Source organism: Cricetulus griseus, chromosome 2 (genome assembly GCF_003668045.3).
Source record: "Cricetulus griseus strain 17A/GY chromosome 2, alternate assembly CriGri-PICRH-1.0, whole genome shotgun sequence".
Lineage (NCBI taxonomy): Eukaryota > Metazoa > Chordata > Mammalia > Rodentia > Cricetidae > Cricetulus > Cricetulus griseus.
Genome location: NC_048595.1, coordinates 164,979,682 through 164,987,901, shown reverse-complemented (window position 1 = coordinate 164,987,901; position 8,220 = coordinate 164,979,682).

The following is an 8,220-nucleotide window of genomic DNA, read 5'->3' as shown; positions in this document are numbered from 1 at the left end:
GCCTACACTTCATGGGATTGACTGCTGAGACCCAGCAGCCGATTGCCCTGCTTAAAAGTGTTTTGTCACCACAAGTAGGGAGGAGACAGGTTGTGGGTTCCAGTGGGAGCTAGAGAGAAATTATGGAGGGTGATGATAAAACCAAAATATTGTATACATGCATGAAATTTTCAAAGAACAGATAAAAATATTATTTTAAGTTAATATATATGTATATATATATATATGAATTTAAAACATTTAAAATTGTTTTGGCAGCCAAGTGTGATGGCACACACCTCTAATCCTACCACTCAGGAAGCAGACACAGGTGTATATCTGTGAGTTTGAGCCAGCCTGGCCTACATAGTAAGTTTCAGACTAGCAAGGGCTACATAGTGAGAACCTGCTACTGAGGAGTGGATGGGGGTGGGGGTGGGATGGAAGGAGTGGGAGGGCGGGAGGGAGAGGGTACTGTAAAATAAGATTGTTTTTAATTTAAATAAAAAAGTTAATGAAATAATAATAATAAAAAAACACCCTGTCTTTCTAACAGTATAAAGTAGCATCATATTGCTGAAAATTTCATTTGTTTGGTTTCTCTGAGCTTGGACTTTTTACATATACCTAGACACTCACTCTCCATCCACCCTGTCTCCAGGCTCTTGCCTTGAGCTCCCATGTGGCTTCCTTTAATGATGACCTATGACCTGTAAGCTGAAATAAACCCTCGATGCTTTTGATTATGGTATTGACCACAGCAGCAGAAAGCTTTTAGGACAAGTCCATTCTGTTTCTTAAGTTTTCTCAGTAGATGATTATATGAACTACAAATACTAAGAGTTCTGTTGTTTTCCTTTCAGCCCTATTTTTTTTTTTAAATTTTGTAACTGTGCGGGTCAGGTTGCCTAGGGTGATGTTAAATAGTGGAAATGACAGCAAGAGCCCTTGTCCTCTCACCCGCTCTAAAGAAATGAAGCTTAGTACAGATGTTTTATGACATTACACAAGTTCTAAAATCACTAGGAAATACATTTCCTACAGCTATCGAGATAATTATGTGGTATTTGCATTTTATTACATTAATTGAATGAATTATGGTGCTAGATTTTCTAAAGATAAATCACTCTTGCATTTCTTGGATTAACCTAGGCCATTATTCCTTGCTTTACAGTACTTTCTAGGTTCAGTATCTGGACAAATTTACTAGGCCTGCCATAACAAAACACCAAAGACTGGTCAGTTTAAACAACATAAATTCATTTTCTCCAGTTCTGGGACGTGTAATCCCAAAAGATCCAAGTGTCTGCAAGATTGATCTGAGGCCTTTGCCCTGGTTTACAGATGGCTGCTGTCTCCTCACATGGCCTTTTCTCTGTGCGTACACATTCCCACTACCTCTCATGTGTATCTAGATTTCTCCTTCTTATAAGGACTCCAGCAATATTGGATTAGAACCTGCCATATGACCTCATTTCACTTCAATTAGCTCTTTTAAAACCCCATTTCCAAATACAGTCACATTCTGAGATACTGTGACGTAGGACCTCAGTACAAAGACTAGAGGAGGCTGTGTTCTGGTCCCTGAGAGTACATAGTGCTTTGGACTCTCACACATACACTCATAGGTGAACTTGATCCACAAGTTCTCCACAAATGAGTTGAGAAGATTTGGAATGTTTTTTCTATTATTGGAACTACTTATGGAAATCAGGGATCATATGGTACTTGTAATTTTGATAGAATTTGCCAGTTAAACCTCCATGACTCATTTTTTTAAATGTATGGGATAAAGGGGTTTTTATTTACATTTACATTACGTTACATTTTATTTACATTACATTTCTTTAGTATTTGTTTATTTCTTATTTATTTATTTATTTATTTATTTATTTATTTTGCTTTTTGAGACAAGGTTTCTCTCTGTGTAGCCCTGGCTGTCCTTGAACTTGTTCAGTAGACCAGGCTGGCCTTGAACTCACAGAGATTCTCCTACCTCTGCCTCCCAAGTCCTGGGATTAAAGACATTCACTACCACAGCTCAGATTCCTTTTTTTTAAACACGAGATCAGACCAGGGTCTCATACAAGTTAGGTGAGTACTCTATCCTCAGATTCTCTAGCTCTCACCATCCTAACTGTGACATTTCATACTTTTTCACTTTTTATGAGGTTTCACCTTTCTTCACATTTATACTTCATTACTTCGTATTGATATGGAGCTCATCTGTGTATATGGTATAAGACTGGGATTTAATTTTATGTTTCCCCTTAATGAGACTCCTTTCCTACAGTTGTCTAAGTAAATTTCCATTTCTTTCAGAAATTAATAAAGCTCCTTATATATAAAATTTCTACATAGAAACCAAAAGATGCTTATTTTTATTTTGCCTAAATTTTATTGTCTTTTTCCCAAATCAAAACTTACAAAAAATTAGTGCTAAAAATTAATTTTATCTATACATTTGCTATTCACAACATCCCAAGCAGTTTCTTTGTTTTGGGTTGGTTGGGTTGGGTTGGGTTGGTTAAGACAGAATTTTGCTCTACAGCCCAAGCTCATGACCCAACCTCAGTCTTTTATGTATCTTTATTAAGGGAGCAGGCAGAGACTTGGAAATGCTATCTGTAAACTCACAGCGATATGATCCTGAACAGCATGCCAGGACTTCTGACACCATACTCTGTGTGTACACTCAACCCCTCTGCTGCTTGAGCAGCAGGTCTCCTAGTACCTAATTTCATTTCACAGTAAGTGATCATTTAGCACCCACTGTTTCAGATATTGTCAGAGACTCTGTGTTTTGAGAGCCCCTGAGAGGCCCATGGAGAATTTCCTAACCCTACTGAGAGTGGATCAAAATGGTCAAGTCAGACAAAAAACCCTGGAGTCACCCAGACTGTGCCTCTGCTTGGAGCAATTTCAACTTTTTCCTCTACTCTGCCAGAAACACTATGTCTGCCCTCTTCTCTGACATGTGACACCTGTGACATGGGAAACCTGTGTTGACAACTAAGTTAACAACAATACTGTCTAGTCCAAATCCTGGCTGCAATAATACACCTGGTTCGGGATGGCCTTTGTGGAAATGGAGAGCTTTATAAAGAGCCTCATTCTCATTTTAAATGTTTTAAAGGTTTCTCTGCCCTGTTTCAGGCTACAAACCCTGTTATGAGAGTGTTTCTGACCATCTGAATCACAATGACATTGTCAAGTTTCCTAATGATTAAAAGCACTATTTGATATCTGAGATTTTGATGATGGTTAAATAAGAAATGAAAGGTTTCTTGGAACCATGCCAACATCTGGACTTGACAAGCAGGCAGTTATCACAGGCACTGGGTAAGTGATTCCCTTTGCTGTTGGGACTCAACTGTATGGGATTGTCTTCTTCCCGGAGAAAATGGGATTGTTTCCCTTCTTGAGCATAAGAGAATCTCTCTAAGTATTGTTGCTCGTGTACCAAGAAGATCTCATGGAGGCCACTCAAAACCCCAAATCCCAAAGCTTTGTGTCCAAATCAGACACAAGAGAGCCCATGACTTCTCCCACCATCATGGTCATTGGGCATCAGGTCCTGGCTGACAGCTTTGGTCTTCTACTCCAATGACTGCTTGTTCTGCAGTTGACATGGGACTGGGTCCTCCTGAAGCTGCTTCTGAAACTGCTTTGATGTTTCAGATCAAAGGTAGTAAGACTAGTGTTCAGTACAAATAAAAACTCTAATCTTCAGCATGTACTGTTTGTACCACAGGAGTTCTTGCTGCGGAAGGCTCAGATTTTATTACCAAGATGATGCTGATATGGTGGTGGTTGTGCTTTCGGAATTTTGCATTAGTGTCCATTTCTTGTGTGGTTTTTCCAGCCTGGTCTCTGAGCTTACTCAGATCATGATTGGCTTGTCCATTTCCTCTAAAGATGGTTTTGTCATGAAAAAAAAGTGCCACTGTACTAGTGCTGAAGAAAATGAATGGGTAGCTCAAGGAAAGACCTGGATCAATGGAAGTTTGGGGCTAACGATATTCAGTTGATGCTAGTCACCTAAATGCCCCTGATCCTGCAGGGCAAGGTACCTTGAGCGCCAGCATGCTACTGTGGAAGACACAGTAGCACAATGTGAAGAGCTAATGGGAGATATCCTTCTGTATATGTGTTTCTCTTATTGGTTAATGAATAAAACACTGTTTGGCCATTAGAGGCAGGAAGATAGGTGGGACTAGGAGACAAGGAGGATTCTGGGAAAGGTAGGCAGAGAGAGACCTCGAGGAGACGCCATGTAGCCGCCAAAGGAATAACAGGTCTGAGCATTCTCCAGTAAGCCACGACCACGTGGAAATACATAGATTAATAGAAATGAGTTAATAATTAAGACAGAGCTAGCCAATAAAAAGCCCTAGCCATTGCCCAACAATTTTATAATTAATATAGCATCTTATGTGCTTATTTGGGGCCAAAGTGGCTGTGGGACCTGGCAGGACAAGAAACACCAGCAACAATACACACTATGTCCATGCCCCTGGGAGAAGATGTTGCTGTAAATAAGTTATCAAGCACCTCTTTAGGGACCACTCATACAAGGAAGTAACCTCAAGACATTAGCTGGAAGTGTATAGAGATATTTGTGGCTGCTTATACTACACAAACTTATTTTTGAAAATTACTGCCAACTGGATTGAACAGACTCAGTATTTGAGATCAGTGATGTTGCACTGCTAAGTATTAAGACACATGCCTGTAATTGCAGCACTTGGAGTCTGGGGCAAGAGGGCAGCCTGTGTCACAGCATGAGTTCTAGGTCAGCCTGGGATAACAGGGAGACTTTGTCTCACATAAACAACAAAAATCAATTATAATCACAGGACTGTAAAACTGAGGCAAGATCTGTTAGGCTCACTGATCACCATGTGGCATTACTACAACACTGTAACCCTGGCATGCAAAGTAAGTTATTTGTAACTAGCTTGGTAATGTATTTTAAAATGTTTTTAAAGTGTTTTAACATTTAAGACTAAATTTATATAACCTACCTAAATTTAAAGTCTTGGGATACCCACTGGGCAGTGAATTCAAGACCAGCTTAGGAGACACACGAAGACCCCCATCTTTAATTTTAAAAAAAGAGAAAATTATTTAAATAGCACCTTGGTTTATCCCCTGCCTCCAGGGGAGAACAGTTAATTTCTGATAAACAGATGGCAGTATCCAATTTCCTTTTTATACCCAACAACCGGGCTTTCCATTGGGCCCATGGGAATCCTGAACAGAAACAGAACCCGTGCCTCTCATGTTGTTGTGTGACTAACGTCAGACAATTGCCAGTCGGCCCCTAGAGAAGGGGATTCCTTTCTTTTCTAACCTTCCATTGCTGAAAGAGGACCTGAAGGGACTCTGGAGGTGAACAGATCACACTATAAATAGCTAAGGAAAAGACCAAGCCCCTGATCTCCTCTTGTCCCAATAGGGACTTCAGTACAATCAAGAAATCAGCTCCACCCAGTTTATGACATTCATGAGCCCATACAACCAAACCTATGTACTCATGAATGTCCCCTGATGTCCCAGCACCCTCTCTGTTCTTAAAAACACCCATCCTGGGGGTCTTCTGCAATTCAGATAACTTTTCTTCCCATCCATTACCGAAAGTAGTTGTCCACTTCCTGCTAACAATAACTATCAAATAGAGAATATATATCATACTAAAGTAATTATGTATCAAGTCCAAGACCTGGGCAGCCATATTGTTCCCAATTTTAAGAAATCAGTTACCAGACAATTAAGAGTTGTATAGTTTTTATTATTTTACTATTAAACTTTTTAAAATCTTGAAATGGGTTAATCTTAAAGTAAAAACTAGACATGTATTTGTCTTTATACATAATATACACTTAAGAAATAAATAGTGGTCCAAGCATTTTTAAAAGCATCAGATATACAAACAAGGCTTCAAGCCAAATAGATAAATACATAACTCAGAGAGGGTTCAGTTCTCCAAGCTTCCATTACTAAACACAGAAGCCTGAAGTCACTAGGATGCATGGCCAATAACAAGCTCCACTTTGGTTAGAAAGCAATCGCAGAAGCACACTGAGGGCCAGAGAGAGCACTTTGCATTAAGGTTGAACAGGTTAAGATTCTGGAAGTTTAAACAGTGATATAAATTTGGTACAGTACAGATACAAAGAATGTCCATTGAAAACCTAAATACAGAGAGTATTGCTCTCCCACCCCCAGCTGACAGCTCACCCATAAAAACTCAGCCCTTTTCTCAGGCTTTCTTCTGTTTGTATATCAATGAAAGGGTTTGGATTTTATGGATAGCTCTGAAAAAAATTTTTCCCTGTTTGTCACATTGGAAACATACTGATAGAAAATAGTCGCAGACATCTTCATGGAGTGGCAGAGGGGATTTCCTAGACTTCACCTCCAGGAAACCTCACCAAAACCTCAGCTTGGTCCCACCGCCACCTCGCTATAGCATCTAAGCAGGTGGCTGGATTTCCCTAAGCCTTAATTTCACAAAACAAGAATAACAGCTGCCCTGAACTCTTGACACACATGCAAGCTGTTTAGAAACTATGGAAGGGTGTCTCGGGTATCACATTTATTAGTTCACATTGAGATCTAGAAAAGGTCTCTCCCAGGAGCTTAACACAGAGATGGCACTGATATGAAAGCAAGCTATTTCATAGAAGAAATAGCACTGTGTCAAAGCTCAACACCAGCTCTGTCCACGGCAGCCGGTTTCTGCATGGCAGGTATGTGGAACACACGCAATACTGTCTAGCTCCCTAAACAGCAGAGACTTTGCACCACCACTGTGGCCACTATGTGTGATTTTCTGCTTGCTGCTCTGATAGTGATCAAGCATGGCCCTTAAAGGAAATAAAAGGCCTCAGAGCCCCAGCTCTTTTAACCTGTAGCTCTCCCCGAGGCCTTGTCTGTCTTTAACCACATGCATAACCCGTGAGCCAGTGAGCCTGAGGGATTCCAGAGATCCTGATCCCATTTGCTCCAAATGCAAAGGTTGAGTCATGTGTCTACTGCCCTGTGCTAATTAGTTGAAGTGCCCAATAACCATTTGCTCAATCGGAGTATGAATGATATAAAAAGAAGAATGCCAACAGTGTGAGCTTCAGAAGGTGAGCTGGGGAGCATGTTGGGATACCCAATTAGAACCAGGATCCATCAGTCTCACAGAGGAATATAGGGGGACATTAGCACCAGCCTGATCTATTGTCCCCTCTCTAGATAACAGGTCTGTCACTGGGGTAGGAGTCAGCTCTTGAAGAACTTGTCACTACGGTTTAGTGAGGGCAAGCAGCTGCCAACCTTCCACACAGAGCCTCTTCAGAGCCAGTGTTCCCTGTGGTTAAACAAAGCCAGGGCTCACCAAACAAAGCCCAGAGTGCACCAGGGCTTTGGACACTCCAGTGCTCACACACAGCTTCCTGAGGAATCAATAGAAGTTTGGAGTTAGGGTCATCACTAGGACTTCAGCAGGGCACAGGCCTCTCTGGGAGAAGTAAGTCACGGTTGTCAGGGGAAACAAGCTGAGCCCAATGAGTAAGCGCCTCCCAGGACTCCAAGGCTGAGGTCTTGTGTCAAGTGCATCTTCAGCAGTAACTTTCCTCCATGTGCATGGACAGTGGGGTAGGAGTGGATGCAGGCTTCAGGACTTCTGGGGCCCTCAGGACAGCTCCACAAAAGGACTGGAAGGAACCATGTGAATATAGTGTTAGCTCACTCAACCAGCAAATGGGCAAAACTGTACCAAGGTGTATCTATCAAGATGTGAACCAAGACTGAGTGTTCTGCACACAGGCAGGCCATTTTACTTATTAGCATCTAGGAACAATGAAAATATCCCCTGTGAGAAACACCCATGGGAGCCTGTCTGGGCTGCTAGGTTGACTTGTCACAGTCATTGCATTCATGTGCTCTGCCCAACACATACACAAGTGTGAGAAGGACTATCAAACATCTTTGCGTTTGTCTAGAAACATACAAGACTCTCCCATGGCAGGAAGGGAACAGGTTGAATCAAGAGACCTGAGTCCTAGTCTCAACTACAGGAGTTCTCTGAACTTTAGACTCCTTGTTGGTGAACAAGTTCATGTCAGAAGAGAGAAATCTCATGGCACTACAAGGGGCTAAGGATGCCTTGACTTCCTAGTGTCCCTTTTTTGCTTACCCCCCTATTGTTTTCTGTGCCTTAGAGAGGAAATAAAGGGCTGACTCATT